The sequence below is a fragment of the Diabrotica undecimpunctata genome, chromosome 1 (assembly GCF_040954645.1).
Source record: "Diabrotica undecimpunctata isolate CICGRU chromosome 1, icDiaUnde3, whole genome shotgun sequence".
Classification (NCBI taxonomy): domain Eukaryota; kingdom Metazoa; phylum Arthropoda; class Insecta; order Coleoptera; family Chrysomelidae; genus Diabrotica; species Diabrotica undecimpunctata.
In genome coordinates, this window is record NC_092803.1 from 142,260,070 (window position 1) to 142,279,804 (window position 19,735).

The 19,735-nt window shown below is 31.8% G+C and overlaps 1 long non-coding RNA gene across 1 annotated transcript; it reads left to right on the plus strand.

Moving 5' to 3' along the window:
• Positions 1 to 6,674: 6,674 nt before the first annotated feature.
• On the plus strand, positions 6,675 to 11,590 carry LOC140432322 (uncharacterized). Its single transcript, XR_011949794.1, has 2 exons — positions 6,675 to 6,884; positions 11,313 to 11,590. It is a non-coding gene; the product is annotated as an uncharacterized lncRNA (long non-coding RNA).
• The last annotated feature ends 8,145 nt before the right edge of the window (positions 11,591 to 19,735 follow it).

Consider the following 19,735-nt stretch of genomic DNA (forward strand, 5'->3'; position numbering starts at 1 on the left):
CGCTAAGGGTTCCATGGGTTGCAAAGGACAACTTATTATCGACTCATCATTTCTAACCAGGCATACACCAAAAAAAAGGAACCTCTTCACTGTCTTTATTGACTATAAGAAAGCCTCTGACTCAGTGCCGCATGAATGGCTGGTAGATATATTAAGAATATATAAAGTCGATGATAATATAGTGGCCTTTTTAAGACATATAATGACAGATTGGAAGACTAAAATTCACCTCCAAATACCTGGTGAAAGCAATATCGAAACGGAAAATATCGCAATTAACCGCCTTCTATTTCAAGGAGACTCGCTGAGTCCATTGTGGTTCTGTCTAGCGATGAACTTATTATCCCAGCTATTGAACTCCACTGACTCAGGATTTAGCATTAAAAACAACAATACCGTAGTGGCGAAGCTTAATCATCTGTTGTATATGGATGATTTGAAACTAATAGCTTCCACTCGAAATCACTTAGATCAAATGCTAAAAACTGTAGAAATGTTTTCAAATGATATCAGTATGCACTTTGGGTTAGACAAATGTCATGTAGTAAATATAGTCAAGGGAAAGGTTCAGCCCGGATGATTCGATATGCAAAATGGCCAAAACATCGAGGCTATGGGCGAAAATGACATGTATAATTATCTAGGAGTAAAACAAGCGCGGAAAATTGACCATAAACAAATGAAAATCGAATTAACATCAGAGTTCATACGAAGAGTAAAACAGCTACTCCGCTCACATCTTAATAGTAAAAATTTGTTTAAGGCATTAAACACCTACGCATTTTCCGGGCTTAGCTACTCATTTGGGATTATTAAGTGGACTAAAACGGATATAGAAACCCTTCAGCGATAAGTACGAACACACCTCACAAAGGAACAAAAACACCATCCTCGAAGTGCAGTAGAAAGAACGACATTACCGCGGTATTTAGGAGGACGAGAACTTATTGATATAAGCGAGCAATTAGAAAAACAGATTACTAATTTACGAACTTATTTTCAGGTGCAAGCGGAGACATCTACCCTTCATCGCGCGATTTGTGCAGTAGATGACACAACACCGATCAAATTGAGGGAACAAGAAATCCATAAACCATCTTACTAAGAACGAAAAAATGCGCATCTGGATGGGTAAACCTCTGCACGGGCGATATCCGAATGAAGTCAGTCAAGACTATGTCGACAATGTAGCGTCGAATTATTGGCTGACATCAAGAAAGATGTTTCCTGAAACAGAAGGTTCATTACTCGCCATTCAGGATCAGGTTATACCAACCAAAAATTACCTGAAATATATCGTCAAAGACCCTCAGGTCCAAAACGACAAATGCCGATATGGATGTCAAGCCCAAGAAACTATCCAACATCTTACCGGGAGCTGCCTAGCATTTGCTGCAACTGAATATAAGGAACGGCATGGCTCAGTAGGGAAGATCCTCCATCAAGAGATAGCTTTTAATCTGGGACTTCTACAAACAAACCATCTCTCTTATTATCGATACGTTCCTGAGAGTATGCTTGAGAATGACAACTACAAGCTACACTGGGAACGCACTGTGCTCACAGACCAAACTGTAGCACATAATAGACCAGATCTCGTGCTAGTTAATAAACTAACAAGACAAACAACATTAATTGATGTGGCGATACCTAACAACAACAATCTGCGTGTTAAATATAACGAAAAGATCGCCAAGTACAGAGATCTGGAAATACAAATAAGAAGACAATGAAGAATGGAAAGCACCCAGACGATACCTATTATTCTTTCTACCACTGGAGTCATCCCGAAGAACCTCCTCGAAAACATAAAAAAGCTGGGTCTAAATGAACATCTTTATAAGATCATGCAGAAAGCTGTACTACTTTCGACGTCCAGATGCGTGTGAAAATTTTTGGGAGATACTCCAACATACCAAGTCACCTAGGGCTCGATAACACGGAAAGAGTCTCAATAAAGCTCAATTCTTTTGATACCGTAGGTATCTGGGATGAGTGAATTTTCGCCTTAGAGGGAGTGTGAGCCGTATGGCTAAATCTGGATAATAATAATAATACTAACTTGCTACACTTACGTATAAAATACGGTGGGGAGGCACTATACAGAAATATTTATAAACTTATTTAGATTATATGGAGTAAGGAAAAAACGCCCAAAGAATAAAAGAAGGGAATTATAGTGACCATCCCAAAACAAGGAAACCATAGAATATGTAAAAACTACCAAGCAATTAATTTACTGAATGTAACATATAAAGCTATACACAAGCTAAAACAAGTGATAGAGAAAACATACGAGTGTGACGGAAAAATACATATACTTTTCCTAAACTTTAAACAGGCGTTTGACAAGAAAAACAGAAGAAAAATAATTTGAGACTTACAAGAGAGTAAAGTACCAAATAAAATTATAATAATAATAGAAATGATAACGCGAGATTGGGAAAGCAAGAAGTATAAAGAAGGATGCAGTACAAATAATAGAGTATATGGACGAAGAGGTGGAAACGTTCAAATATTTGGAAGTATTAGTCAACAGAAGATGTGAAAGTGTAGATATGAAAAAAAGAATTCAAGCGGAAAATACAGCGTTTTATAGAAGTAAAAAAATATTTAGAGATAAAAACATAAATCGAAACACAAAAAATGAAAATCTACAACACGACCATAAGACCAATAGTAGTATATTATGCCGCAGAGACATTTACATTAACAGCAAGAGAAAAAGAGCAGCTGAAAGTTTTTTGAGAGGAAGAACATGAGAAAAATAACGGGACCAAAGGAGGAAAACAAATAAGATGCAGCAGTAGAGGATGCAGCAGACAATAAATGAATCACGAAATATAAAATGGATGGGTCAAGGGAACATAGTTAGAGCAATAACTATGTTGGCAACTGTCTTGTCATCCGTTATTCTTATTTCTCATAGCTATCACCTATTTTTGAAGGGTTTGGACAGTGAGTCGCCTGGACATTATTTGTTAGCAGTTACGTGTAATGTGCGAGATATCTCGATAAGTCGACGGACGATTGATTATATTTGACATCTTGTTCTCTCTTGTGCTCTCTTTCGAAGATAATAAAAACCGCATCTTCAAAGTCGAATCCACGTCTACTGAAAAAAGCCCAGAAACCAACACTATAACTTTCGAACCAACAGATATATCTTCTCTAGTCAATAATATACCACTTACATCCTCAAATAACAACTCCTCATTAGAACAACCAAGTCAACATATGACAGATACACAAACACACTATAAACGTACACACTATATTCATAATCCCAGCCGATAACATAATTGAGAAATCAACCAAAAATAGACTAACTCGTCTTATAAAAACATTTAAGGACAAAACCAAACTCTTAATGGGTGATTCTACAAAATTACCCAATCTTGACTTCTCACACAAAACAACTGATGATGATTACATCTCTGACACATATCAAAACTCACAGACATTCCAAAAATTCTCTTATTAACAAATTCATAATTATTCAATGGAACTGCGATGGATTCTATCCTCGCCTGGCACGCATACAACAAATTATTTTCAAAACCAATCCTGACTTTATTTGTTTACAAGAAACAAACTTTACAGAGACACACAACCCCCATCTAAAAAACTTTGTTAGTTATCACCATATCAGAACTACACACCGACGCGCTAGCGGAGGAACATCAATTTTCGTATCAACTGAAATTTTTTACCGTAAACTTCACCTAAACACTTCATTAGAAGCTGTTGCTATAACAGCGTGGTGTCCAGAACAAATAATAATATGTAGCTTATATATTCCTCCTAATTATACATTGACAAGCACTGAATTAGAAAACCTAAAATCTCAAATTTCTGGCCCAATTATTATGGTTAGAGATTTTAATCCACACAACACTACGTGGGGCTCCAAAAATACATATGGTAGAGATAAAATAATCAAAAATGTCATTAACAATACTGATATTAACTTATTAAATACGGGAAATAGGACATACTTTCCTATTCAGTCAGTCATTAATAGACTTAAACTTATGTGATCCCAAAATATACCCGTTACTAACTTGGCATACTCTAGACAGCTTATTCGATAGCAATCATTTTCCCATTATCATTACTAACAATTCAGTCAAATCGGAATATACAAAAACGAGATGGAAAATCTCAGATGCTAATTGGTAACTCTTCAAACTAACTGTAAAAGGATGCACAGATGTACTTAAATATCAAAATACCATAGACGAAGACATAAAACAACTAAACCATTGCACAGTTGCTTTTGCAGAGGAGTGTATCGGCAAATACAAAAATTAACCCAATAAAAAAACACGTTCCCTGGTAGAATGACTCATGCAAAACAGTAATTCAAGAAATCAAAAGAGCTTTAAACAAATTCCTAAAATCTCGCACTCTAGCTGACTTAATAAATTTAAAAAGGCTCAGAGCAAAAACAAAACGCATAACAAAAAACAAATAAACAAAATTCATGGAATCATTTTACCAGCTCTATTACCAAAGATACCCCACCGACTTAAGTATGGTTAAAAATAAAGTGAGTGAAAGGACATTACACATCATACAAAATTCCAGCTCTCACTATTCAGGACAAAATAATTAGAGATGACGAACAAATCAGTGATATGCTTTTCTTAACACTTTCTCAATAAATCAAATAATCCTACTAATCTACATAACGAAATTGATGCTACACAAAAACTAAATGATGCCATTTTTTCGACAAAAAGTTGAGCTGCAGGCCCTGGCGATATTCCCTCTATCTTTTTTAAAAACCTTCACCAAAATACATACTAGAAAATATTCCAACTGTTCAATAACATTTGGTCTTCCCAAAAATTCCCATTACTTCCAATAACATTTTCAACCAATTTCAATCAGGCTTCAGACCAAATCGATGCACTATGGCTAATCTTGTAGTTCTGCAATCAACAATTGCGACTGCGCTATCTAAAAATATAGTCATTGCAATCTCCCTTGACATCAAAAGATCTTTTGACTCTAGACCGATTTCTGTGATACTTAACAAACTAAAACAAAACAAGCTATCCGGTAATATATATTCGTTTACAAAATTTTTTTTTCACAGAGCGATCCTTTAAAGTAATTACTAGTGGCTAAACTTCCTCACAACACACAACCACAAACGGTGTCCCACAAGGGTCTGTCCTAAGCAGCACACTATTTCTCCTTAGTATTAACGATTTTAGTTTATTCATAAACAACCCTGTACCATACGAAATATATGATGATGACATAATCTTATTCTGTTATGGAAAGGTCACATCCAGCACAAATACTTTACTAACAAACACGCTAAGTAAAATAAACAACTAGGCCAGTCAATCCGGTCCTAACTTCTCCCTATCCAAATCCAAAGTTATTCATTTTACCAGAAGATAAAACACGCAATCTCCAACCATTACTCTGAATGGAAATTTTCTCCAAGTTATATACCAAATAAAGCTTCTGGGCATTATTTTCGACAAAAAACTTTCCTGGAGACTACACATTCTGAATGAATCTCCTTACATCACTAGCTTATGAGGAAAGTTGGGAAGCAGATGAGGAAACACTACTAAAAATATATCGAAAAAAAGAATAGTAACAAAAAATGTGATATGAGAAGACTAAAAGATAAGGAAACAAAAGAGACAGTCGCACGAATTCTTTCACAACAGCTAAGTAACATGGAGGAAACATATGATCCAGATGAATCAGAATATATGTGAAACTTTTAACAATATCAGAGAACATCTAATAAAAAATAAAGAGAAGCCTAAAGGAAAGAATAACAAAGCCTTAGAAGCGAAGAAACAGAAGGCTGTTCTGCAGCCCTTTTGAATGTTTCGCAGGCTTTTGGTTATGTCTTTCTTTTCTCTTAACTTTTTTCTAATTCTCCAGTAGTAACTTTCCGACTGACATTTCCTTGTGAAAGTAAAGAATCAGTGCACTAACTTATATTTAATTAAAGCTAGAGAACCTAAGCAGATCTTCCTACAAGTCAAAACATCACCACACAGTAATCTCCATAAAATAAAGACTTGGTTACAAACATGGCGAATTAAAGTAAATGAAAGCAAGTTAATACATATATAACGTTCACTAATCGAAAAACTACATGTCCAACCGCCTCATTAAGTAACCAAGTACTACAACAAAAGGATAATGTAAAATACCTGGCTAATAGGAAAAAGATCCCAACTGAATTAGTACAATAAAATTATAGTATACAAGCCAAGCCAATATGGAGCCATGTAATATATGTAACTACTGTAGGGATCTGAGTCGAGATCCAATATGGACATCCTTGAGAGATTCCAATCGAAGATGAGGCCCTAGGCAAACAGAGAACAGAGAAATGTAAATAAATGAGATGTTTAAAAAATACATTTTTTGTTTTTAGCAGAATTGTAAGAGGATTTTTCGAACTGATTTTATTTACATAGCTAGTTTTTTTTTGTAATCTGTTCTACTGAAGATCTGAACATTCTGCTATTTTAAAATTTTCATAAGCGCAAAAAATTAAATTTGCTAGGAAATCGTGTAAATGTTATTAATGAAACTAAAAAATGACTAAAGTTTTTCCACTAAACAATCCTTTACTATATTTCGAAATTAGTTTTTAACATAACTGATTAAAAAACCTATTAAATAAGTATGGTGATAAGAGCAACAACAATAGACTATTAATATTAGTGTCAAACTATAAATACAAACCTTTGCAATAGTGTTTATTCAGTTCTGAGTATACACAAAACTATGTCTTACAGAACCATAATATTGGTGAGCCTTGTACTAACAATACTCCTTGTGCAGGACACATTGTCATGTGTTTGCAAGGAAATATGCGATCGTAGGCGTTATGAGTGAGTATATCAAAAAACAATATAGTTATAATATATAGATCCATAAGCGTATATATATATATATATATATATATATATATATATATATATATATATATTTTTCAAATTATTTTTCGACCGTACTGTTTTAAATAGTGATTTATAGTATCAGCAATCGGTCAGGAAATAAAACTCTATTTGTTCAGTCTCAATATTTCGTCACGATTTTGTGACTTCTTCAGGAGAAAACTGTAAATTTATTAGAATCATTAATTATTATGTGTAAACAAAGTGAATATTTTAATACTTACAACTATAAGAATAAATATTTAAATTTTTTTAGCATATCTAAATAAATGACATATTTGTTTGATTTTATTTAGGAGTTATGGTAACCGCAATATTTTATAGAGTGAATTCCCATTGTACATTTTTTAGTGAGTCGGTTAAAATAAACAATTACTATGACAATTAATATGGATAATAGTGTCCGCTTGGTCCGCTTGGAACGTCCGCTTTGGTCCCAAGGACGTCCTTTTAACGTCCTATATTGGTCCGAATGTCTCTGTGCCAGATGTCCTATGGACATCCATTTAACGTCCCTAGCGGAAGTAAGTTGGACGTACAGTGACATTAAGTGGAACTTAATCGAACGTCCATAATACATTCGGTGGACTTACTTGACGGACTTTTGTGATGTCTCTCGGACGTCTATTTTAGCGCTGAGGATGTAAATTAGACATCAACGCCATTGTATAAAGTACTAAAAGTAGCGTAATCCTGTGCATATTAAGAATGTATTTTGGGAAATAAAACGTAAGTGTTTAAATGAACTTACATTTTAATATTACATATATTTGGTATTTACTATGAAAACAAACTAGCTGAAGCAATTCAGGAGATTGGTTATTTTATGAATTAGCTTAAAAATAAAGATTGAAAGGTAACTCTTCTAGTAAGAGAATCCAGATTTAAGAAATGGATCATACCAGAATAAGAATATGGTCTACACAATTTACAAGAACAGAAGATGCTTGTAGATAAGTCAGTATAAATCTAATTGATATAAATGTTTTAATATGCTATTATAACATAATCAGTGTAAATTAGTAAAAGTGGAACGACTAGACAGAAAACCATGCTGACCACTATGAAGCTAGTTCTTCAGATTTACTGTCAAAAAATCAGTCAGTGAAGCCTCGAAAATTTTAGGAATAGCGGAAAGAATTATAATGGAACGATAATTATTAAAAATAAGCCATAGAGATACATAAAAAGAATGCACAATTCCTTAAAAATAAGTTAGGATATTCCCTCTGGACCAAGACCTTTATTGTTATTAAGGCAATGTAAGCATGCTAGAATGTCACAAATTTTAATAGTTAAAGAGTGAATATGGCTGTGGCGGATATAGGGTGTTTGACTATACTTTTCTAGACAGGAGAAAAAAGGATTGTGAATATTGCTAAAGAAATTGGCCAAATCGTTGAAAATTCTGTGGCTCACTAAAAACAGAATCATTCAATCTTCCCATTCTTCTCTTATCCCTTTCCATTCTGATTTACCACACAATTTAACCATTACAAAATTAATCATATTTGCTATTGCAACATGCAAATTAAATTTTATTTATATTTTTATTTCAACATCTGCCCTCTCTTTAGATCTCTTCAGATATTTCATTATCACGTTTCAATTCCCTTCCCCATGGCAGCGCTTGTTTTGGAGTTTTTCCAAGCAGCATCTGAAAACAAAATTAATGTACATTCATAAATTGAATAAAATAATTTCAGATTTTGTTCATTATAATTTGCTTATTGTGAATAAATCATTATTCACAGACGTAAAATTAAACACATGAATTTCAAGTGCTGTAGTTTTAATGAATCTTGCCTGAAATAGAAGAATACCAACCCAGCCATTGCTATTTATTCCTAATGACCAAATGAGTAGTAATCACACTTTGACACTTAAAAAACAAAAATAACAGTGTAGAAATAAAATATACGGCCAACATAATACTTTCATCTCATATCTCTAGCTGTAATTTTTAAAGCAATCTCATAGCCAGACCTGAACATTTGTGAGTTGGTAAATTTTGCATTCTAAATTACATATAAGACACAGTTAACGATATGCTTCACTGTCTGTATGTGGCCACTTAAGCAATAGTGAAAATTCTTAAATGTACCTTAAATTGATTTATGGTTACAAGTTACAAACCTTTTAAAATCATAGCTATATGTGTCACTTCAAAAGCTCTATATTGCTTTTTCCCTAGCCAACTATATTTTCCTTCAATTTTATTGCAGATCAGCTTCTTAAGGCTTCTCCTAACAAATTCGTTTATGGTCTCCTCACCAATTTTGGAAAGCTCATTATTCTAAAATATAAATCAACATGTAACAGTAATCCAACTACCGCACAAACTTCATGCTTAATTATTTTAGCTTAAACTATCTAATAAAAAAACAGCCTCTGATACAAAATCAATCAAACATTTATTTGCAAATTTTGGTTTCTCATAACCATGGTAAATGCCTATTAAAGCTACAATTTTTGGATATATAAACAAATTACACAAACTAGGATAAAACTGACTACTGGAACTCTTTTTTAGTGGGATTCCGTCAAAATTTACACAAATTTCTATAACATTTTTTTTTGCGAAGATAAAAACACCTTTGAAATTTGAATCATATGGATCAGAGTATTTTTTTAAGACCAAAGTAGAAATATTTCCCAGGAAAAACGTCTTTAAATTTAAGTTCTGTGGGTGAAGCAAGAAGGGTTCTAGCATCTGAAGGTAAATGAGAAAGATCAGGAACTTCTTTATGAGTTTTTAATAAATCACCTAGTATTTTAAAGGAGAAAGTCCAGTTGCATAATTTATTAGAACAATTAAAAACATCTCGATAAGGTTCTCCAGAATTCTCGTAATAATTTTGTTTGGACCCTTCTTCAGTTTCATTAAAAGAGGAGCTTTGTAAAGGATCACCAGAATGATCGTCCACGTGACCCGTTTAGATTATTTTAGGTACTTAACATGATGTTGATAAAAAGTTTAAATCGAAAGTATTGTAACCTGAACTATTTGAACTGAAACTCATATCAAAATGATCAGTTAGGGATGGGATATCGGGGTTATTAATATTTTCAACAAAATCCTCTACGTTTTTCGTAACTAGGTATCCTCTGTTGATGACGATTAGATACAAACGTTTTCTTTTAAACATAACCAATTTTAGGAAGAATTACAACTACCTTTTTGTAATAAAATAAAAACCAAACTGAGAAGTAATCTAGCAAATGGTACCAAATCTTTAACAATATACTATAACCAAAGCAAGCATCGAAAAAAGTTGCTTATTCACACCATTCGCACTGTGTGTATACTGCTTAAATAGAATAATTTTTTTTTCTTTTTTCTATTAAGAATTAATACTATTATTATAATTAAACTGTGTCATTTGTTTAAATAGGTATGACATGACAATGACTATTGATAACATCATCATCATTTTGCCACACTTGTTCAAGATTCATCTTGTTAATAAAAATTATATTTTTATTTTTAGCAAACTTATATTATCGTGGTAACTAGAATAACCAAACAATTGTATCGAATTAGCTATAAAGAAAACATTTTTACACTTTACCTAAAAACAAAAACATGTTTTGGAACTATACAATTTTTAAATAATCATGATTTAACCCATTCGCTTTTAATTACTTTATTCACGTAAATAATTTTTTATTCTATTGTAATGTTTGCTATTTGATCCCATAATTGATAAATGTCGGACGTCCAGAAAACGTCCAAGTTCGGACGTCCAGGGAACGTCCGAGTACGGACGTCCAGAGAACGTCCATATTTAGTCCACCCAAAGTACGTCCCACTTCGTCCCAAGTACGTCCGTTTAACATCCAGGGACGTCCGGACCAAAACTGGACGTATATTGGACATCCAGAGGACGTTGTGTGTTACTAGGGAATAGACGTAAGAGAAACCAATACAAGAGAAATAACTAAAATAATTCAAGAAAACAAAAGTTTAAAAGTTTTGAGACAAAATACAAACAATACAGGCAAGAAAAATATGTACAAAATAAAAATCAAAAATGGAAACATTACTGCTGATAAAACCAAAATCCTTGAGGTTGTCGAATCCTTTTATCGCGAAATGTATAAGAGTACCGACGAAGGACAAGATCAGCCCCTGCCCAAAATCACAAACCAGGGATCAAAATTAATGCCAGAAATAACTCCATACGAAATCAAAACGGCACTTTTAGTAGAAATGAAAAATAACAAATTTGTGTGGCGCCAATAAGTGATTTTGGTTAAATCTCAATATTTTGGGGTCAGGAATCTATAATTAAAATTTTTCCAATTATTAATGAAATACCCTGCATACAAATTATACTAAACTATTTTTTTTAATTTCAGCATACACTGTGATCAACCTGGATATGTCTGTTGTCTAGATTAGTTAGACAACACTACAACAAAAAAGTACTAATTTCGTTAAGTCAAAAGATGCCACTTGCGAATAAACAGCTTGAGTGCAAGTGAACGTCTAAATTTCAACTAACGTATATTTTTGCAATTTTTTGTTACTATTATAAATCTTTCGGAATCTGTGTAAAACTCTAAGTATTGAAATATAAGTATAGATTTTTGCAGTTTATATGGCAATGTAATATTAAATTTAAAATTTCATGTTATTTTTGTTTTAATTCTTCCTTAATAGGTTATAGACTATGTCAGTGAATAAGGAACTAAAACAATTAGGGAATTTTTTTTTAATTTGGCAACTCCCAATTTAAATGGTAAAATTTTTAGGTTGTAAAAATATAAATATTATGTTTATATGGGATTAAGGCACAATTGATTGTAACGAAAATTACATTTTATAATTTATTGTTATTTAACGTTTCGAATAATTCCACTCCAATAATCGTTTTCAAAAAACAATTATCATCATCTTCTTCTTCTTTTTCTTTTGGCTTTTATTCTACTGAATAATCAGCCAGTACATTTGTTTTGTTAATTTTTGGGCCACTGTCGTGAGTCTGAGAATATATCTCATGCCCTATTCTCAGTAAATATAGACATTTCATCATATAATGTCTACATTTTATTTATCTTTTCTGTTTTCTTAAAAGTGGTTTAAATGTTAATATTGGATAGGTTATTATGAAGGTTATAATTTTATATGGTTGATCTGTAGGAATCTGAGAAGAATTTTGATAATTTTAGGGTTAATATCGCATAGAAGCATTGGTATGGTAATTGGGGTTTTAATATTAATTTTGACCAGTTCCTGATAGACATCATAACCTTTTATTTTGTTTATTGGGCATTCCCAAAATATATGTTCTAATGTTTCCATTTGTCCACATTCACAGTATAGGTTATCGCGCATGTTGATTTTATATAAATGTACTCCTGTCAGGCAATGACCAGTCCTCATTCTAATAATGGTAGTAATATGCCGCCTATCTATGTATGGGATTTTGTCAAACTATGGTTTATTCGGAAAAAAAATTGCATGTTGTTATACCACTTACCTTTATATTGAAAAGAATTTAACCAATTATTTTGATGCATGGAATATATATTTTATTTTTTAATAAAGGCATGATATCCAAGTTACTTAATCTAATTTCAGCAGGAATATTTAATTCAGCCCCAACCTTTTCCAGTTTGTCAGCTATTTCATTTTCCTCGATATCATTATGTCCAGGAATCCTACATAATCTAATATCTTTCCCATATTTATTTAAACAGTATAGTTTCTTTTTAACTTCCAAGACTCTGTAGTCTTTTGTTGCAGTTATCATATTGTTATTAATTTTGTCTATAGCGCTTTTTGAGTCCGTAAACATTATAGCTGTTTCAAAATTTTTTTCCTCACATGTTATTAGGCCTATTTTTACTAGGCTATTTTGAATAGGTATTATTTCAGCTATACAAATATTAATAAGTGAAGAAATTTTTTCAGAAAAGGAATAGTTTATACTAGATATGTGTATTCCTATGCCCGTTTTGACTTCCTCAAGATTTTGATATTTTTTGTTTTTTTAAAGCATCTGTAAATATTCGTTTGTAATTATAGTAATACGAATTTACAAAATTATAATACTTATGGTTTTGGGAAACATTTTTTTTTTAATAATGTTTTTATGATTAGTTTATTATAAGTGTAGATATTGTATTCATTTGAGTAGCAGGCTGGTATGTCACTTGTGTTCATTGATGGTAAAAACTTTTTACTGCTGTTAGGGCGTCAATCAAATATGTTGGATTTTTTCCCTTCCAATATCCTTGTCGATAACCATGATATTTTTTAAGTCTAGAAGCTTATTAAAATGAGTGAGTTGAAGTTGAGCTAATTTTTGCTATGTATTTCGTGGTAATCAATTCAAATCTATGGTGCAGATCGACAGTTGCACTTTCTGCTAGAATGACATTAGCGGGAGTAGATTGCATCATCCCATGTGTTGTTCTCAAAGCTTGGAATTTTACTCGGTTTAATTTAATAAAATTTGGTTAAGAGAAGTTATTAATTACAACATAATCTAATTGTGATTGTATCAAGCGATTATATATTAATTTTAGTGTTCTTGTACACTTTTTAGTGTCCTTTCTATAATTGTACAAAGTGCACGTTTTATATTAATGCCCTTTTGGGCTTTATTAAGCCTATTAGGCATTATATAGTCATTAATTTTTATATCTGGTAGATTACTAATAGGCCGGTTCATTTTAAACCACATAGTCTCGCATTTTGACGACGATAGTTTAAGATTATGTGTATCAAACCATGTTGATAATTCATATAGGATAAAGTTACCTGATTTGCCATATGATTAAAAAGGTTACCTTTTGTTAAGATAATTTGATCATCCGCATATGACAGGAGTACACAATTTTCAGGTAATATTGTGTATATATTTTTAAGATAAATATTAAATAATATCGCACTTAAAGGTGAGCCCTGTATTAGACCTTGTGTAGTATGCGATAATCTAAGCATTTCGTGATAATGATTTTTAACATATCGAGTCCTATTGTTTAAGAATTGAAATATAAGGTTATTAATCTCTATTGGAATATGAATGTTATTAAGAAGTCTGTATAGTATGTAAATATTCACATGATCGAAAGCTGCTTTAATATCTAAGAAAGTAGCATTTACATATTGGTTTTGTGCGAAAGCCAATTGAACGTAGGTATTTACGTAATTTAAATTATCATTAACTCCCATACCTTTTCTAAATCTAACTTGAAATTGGCTAAAGGTTTTTTGATTTTCCACGATCCAATCCAGCCTATTTTAAATCATCATTGATTCCAGTAGTTTTACTACACATTATGAAAATCCCAGAACCCTATAATGTTCTGCTCTTAAATTATAATTTTGAATTTTGTTGTTCTTAGGAATACCTATAATAATTTGAGTTTTCCACTCATTGGGAATTAGTTCACATTCTTTAAATTTGTTGTATAAATTTAGTAGCCATTTTAAGTCTATTTTAGGTAAATGTTTTAACATATTAACGGTAGTATTATCAAGACCTAGTGATGTGTTTTTCTTTAAAAATAGACTATTCTTTAATTATGTGAGATCGAATTCACTAAACAAGTCGACGGTTTATAAAGATACCAAATGCTAATTTGTAGTTTCGAGTAATAGCGGTTGAAAGAAAAAACTTAAAGTCTGTCTTGGCAAAAATGCCCTATTGCAATTAATTTTTAATCTATTGAAGTAATTTTTTGTATTTGAATATATTTTTTTATTATCTACCACTAGAGGGAAAAAAATTATAAAAAAATCTTCAAATTCAGTAAAAAATTTGCAGTTGCGTCGTTATCTCATTAAAAATGTACCATTATGATAACAAAAGTTTTGCCCATTGCCGACTTATCTTACATTTTCCCTATGTTATTTCAATGGCAATCAAAAATAATATCCTAAATTGTTTCTTAGGCTTCTTACACGAACTCAAAATTAATTTTTTTTAAATTGCAGAAGCTTTCTCGTAAGGTGACCACGTAAGGCTTTTTAGATAATATATTAAGTCTTTTAAGAGTGGTGAGTAGACCTGCAGAGTATTACATAACCCCATAAATAGAGGGAAAAAACGAAAAAATATAAGTTCTACAAGAAATTTATTTAGTATATTGGTAACACTAGTAACTAACCTAAGTTTGTTAACACTAAGCAAAACTAAGACTTAAACAAAAACATTTTCAGGAACAAAATTTAAACTGCTTAAGCTTACTTAAAAAAAATGAACAAATCATAAGTTTTCGTAAAAAACTCTATACACTTCAGGAATTACACCCCTATCTATTAAATTGATTAGGGCCTTCACTTTGCTTCCCTTAAGTTTAATTTTTTTACTGTAAAGAGCCGGTACCTCCTCATTGATAGCAGTAGAAGTTAAAGGTCGCCAATTTTCCCTTTCCCATTCAGAACCATGGTTAGTTTTGAAATAAATTGTCTGCGGTTCATTTTTATTCACTCTTATCATAGATGTTTGGCTACTTTTAAAATCATTAAGCTTCACTGCTGGTAGCATTTTAAAATTTTTGAAGTCTTTGAACGACATTTCAACCACTTTATAGGGACTGGGTTTTCTAGCTGCTCTCATGAGCTGTATGTATTGTTGGGGCAAATAAATAGGGCCAGCTTCTAGAGCCTTTTTAATTGTCCTTTCGATACATGCATGGACGGCATCACCTTCATTCTGAGTATGTCCCGTTACTAAAAATTTATGAGTAATACTGGATATATAGTCGAATTTCTTAAGAGCATGATAGTACATTTGACGTACATATTGGTTCTTCTGTTGCCCCGCACAATTGTCAGAATAAAAAATTATATCCAAAGATTTTTCAATTTTTAGCGAATAGTCTTTCAAACTTTCTAAATATTTCCAAAGGCATGAAGCAATTTCACATGCTCCTCTCTTCCCATCTGTTTCTGTCCATGTGTAACAATAAGTCTCCATATTTTTTGTTACAAACAGTCAAATCATACATCGCTACTTTTGAGATATAATAAAAAGATGATATTTCACCCCGTGGGAAAGGCAAGACTGCCTGCAGGTCGTAAACAGAGACAACTGTTGATTCTGGTGTTTCCTTTTTGTCCGTGTCTTTGCCTAATCTGGCAAGATCTTTTTCTAAAATATGGTTTTCGTATTCTATTTGAATATCTTTTTTCTTGTCTTGTGGTGTATTTTTATAGATGACACAATGGTCACATTGATCTTTTTTCGGTTTGTAAAAGCTGATGTTCTAGGTCTGAAATATTTTATAATATTGGTGATAAGACAAAACCTTTTCCCCTGAGGATTGTTTATATTTTTCATAGTCTCTGTGCAAATCTGAAACTGTCTTGCCCCCCTCTATATACTCTCTAGAGGTTTCCTTTCGACAATAGTAGCTTTCCACTCTTGGAATGCTATCTATATGCTTGCGCACATTTTCAATGTCTTTTTTAGGTATTAAGTTTTTTCTGTCGGGAATTTTGCATCCTCTTTTCTCTCCTACTAAAACTCCTGTATTTTTGTCAACCTTGGAAAAGGTTGTTCTCAAGCACCTGTCGGTTACGTCCAGAGTATTTAAAAAAAAATCTTGCAAACTCTGATTTTTTCTCCTTCAGAAGTGTTTAAAAAAAACATGTGGTTAAGTGACCTATTTATTTTTGGGTTCTGCACTACCCTTCGGTACTTCGGATTTAAACTTGTGATATTGTTGTGTATAAATGCCCTCTGGGCTTGTAAACTGCTCATAGCCCAGTACTCATCAAATAACAGCTGCCTCTCTGAATTGTCAAATTTTTCCGAACATTTTAATACACATTTTTCCCCACATGCCGGTTTTAGTTCTCTCTTTCTTACATGATTTTTCTTTCTGGAAATTATATAATCCAAGCCAAGATTCCTCCTTTTTTCGCGATGGCCTGAGCTGAGCCTTGTCCCTTTCTTTTCTTCTTATTCTTATTTTCTGGGGAGGCCTTGGAGGGTAAATGAAATTGTTCAGCTGGAATCTTCAAATCAATAGGCCTAATTTCACCACCCTCTACAGTTTCGTAATTTCCAGTAGAAAGTACGGGATAAACCTTACTACTTACAAGAATATCTACAATATCATTAACAGTCTTTTTATTCTCGTGGCTTCCATCGTTTTCGGCATTGACCTCAGCTGGTGGCTTCAATTCTAGGTACGTCAAATTTTTTGTTTCAATGGTTCTGGTTCTGGATCAGCTACGGGGACTAACAGTACAGGATTTGGAAGAGCAGCAACCCAGTCTGATGTACCTAAAAAATATTAAATGATCATTGGTTCTGGAATAATTGATAGTATTGGATAAGATAAAATTGTACATGATAGTATTTATTACTTACGTTTTTGAAATTCTGAAGTGTATTCTGCTGAATTATTGATTAAAACCTCCCATACTTCTGAATCTATAGAAGAGTCATTATTATTTTTCCCATTTCTTGTGGAGTCTGGTAAAATTTTTTGTGTCGCCAATTTGAATATAAGTTTACTTCGACTATTCATTTTCATACCTACAACACCAAAAATAAAAATTAGTTTTACAGTTTATAATGGTACTAGTATATTTCAATGTCTACTACATTAAATTTTAAAATAATGATTTTAAAAACAAAGCCTGAAATTTGTTTAAATTTAATAAAGAAATTACCTCTCAGCAGTATACGACACTATTAGATAATCAAAATAACACTAACTCGCTCTGTTTTAACTAGTTACTGACTTATCTGCATGAAATTCAATTACATAAAAAACATTGCAATTAAAAGAGTACTCTTTAAAAATATTGTGACCCAACTGTAAAAAAGATCATTATATTTTCAATAGGAACGCTAAAAAATACAGTGAGTTTTAAAAATATAGTGACGCATTTACAAGAAGTGTAAAATATTTTAATAAGAACGTTAAAAACTTTAGCGAATTTAAATATTTAGTGACGCATTATTTATATTTATATTTAGTGAAGATTTATGCACGACTGACGGAAGGTACGACGTGACACTATCTTCTGCAGAAAATGGCTCAGATTCGCGCCAAAATTTAACACGCCTAAATTTTCAACGCCTCCTATTAGTACATTTTCAAAGTAACAGAAGTGTCGCTCTCATATAAAAATAGAGCAAAAAATTACGAACATTTTGATACCAAAAACTCAAAAATCGATTTTTTGCAGATACGTCTGTATCTTTATAAACCGTCGAAGTGATCAATGGTCTGTAATTCAAAATCCGGTTCAATATTAGTTAGTGAAAGGTTAGTTAATATTTCATAACTCATCTTTTCATAGGGAAGTTTATTGTTTAATGGTTGAGAGAATGCATTTTTAAATTTTCTTATAGTTTGCCAAATAGAGCTGATCTCTACATTTCTATTAATATTACTACAATATTCCATAAACTTTTGCCTCTTTATTGTTTTTTGAAGTCGTTTTGATTTAGCAATTATGTGTTTTGTATTGGTATAATTATTAAGATTAAAATTATTTTTAAATTCCTTTAACGCCTCTTTTCTTTTATTTATTATTTCAGTGCATTCCTGGACCCACCAAGGTAGTCTTTTTTTATATTGCAGTTTTCTTATGCCTCTGCCTTGTTTATATGGAAAAGTAATTTCTACTGCTTGGTTAATTATACTTGTGAAGTTTTCATAGGATTGATTTTCTATATTTAAATCTTCTTGTATGTGTTTACTATATTTTTTCCAATCAATTTTTCTAATGTTTTTGTAAAATTTAAGTTTTTATTGGTTGTAATGCTTTTTCCTTCACTATAGTTAATTTTTATTAGAATAATTGTAGGAAAATGATCACTGTTACCACAATCTTTCAAGACATTCCATTTATGTACATTGTATTGCTAGAGAGTCAGATACAAATGATAGATCTACAGGACTGGGTCCCTATAATGTGGTATGAATTCTAGTGCTTCTTCCATCATTTAGGTATACATATATAATTAAACTCGTCAAAGATTTTTAATAAAAGGTTACCATTTCTATTACCTACTTGACTAACCCAACATAGATAATGTGCAGTCAAGTGTATCTATTTTGATAGCTATATATCTAAAGTTAGGGATTTGCCATTTGGAGTCTAAATTAACCCTACTGTAAATTAGATTATTTTTAATGAGTGTGGCAATACCTCCTGCTCCGTTTATTATATCTTCCATAATTATATGATAACCTTTGATTCTACATAAGTATTTGATGAGGTTTAAGTTTGGTTTCGTTTACTATAATGATATCACGAGAATATTCTGTTATCAAAATATTCAGGTTATAATTATTATTGGATTGAAAGCCGTTCATGTTCCATTGCATCAAACTAATGTTTTTAAGTGCGTTGTTGGTGTAACTCATAATTTGTTTTAGTTTTTAATAATATTTATCCTGATCATGTAGATCAGGAACTGGTTTGTTTACTTCTGAATATGCTAATATTAATTCTCTAATTTTAGTTTGTTGTTCTTTATTCATATTTGTAAATTTTCTGTATAAATTGTCTATTGTATTACAGTAATTTTGCGACGCACTAACAGGCGTTAATTTATTAAAATTATGTTTTAAATTGTTATTATTAATACTAGATATAGATGAAGTGTCACTAATTTGAACTGTACTATTTAGTTGAGATAATCTACCATTTTGATTTAATAATTGCGATTCATGTTTTCGTGTTGCGAGATTTATAATGATGTATCAGATATCAAACATTTTTTATAACTTTTATGTGACTCTCGACACATATGGAATAATGTAGAATTTAAGATAACTAATTTTTATCCCGCTTGGTA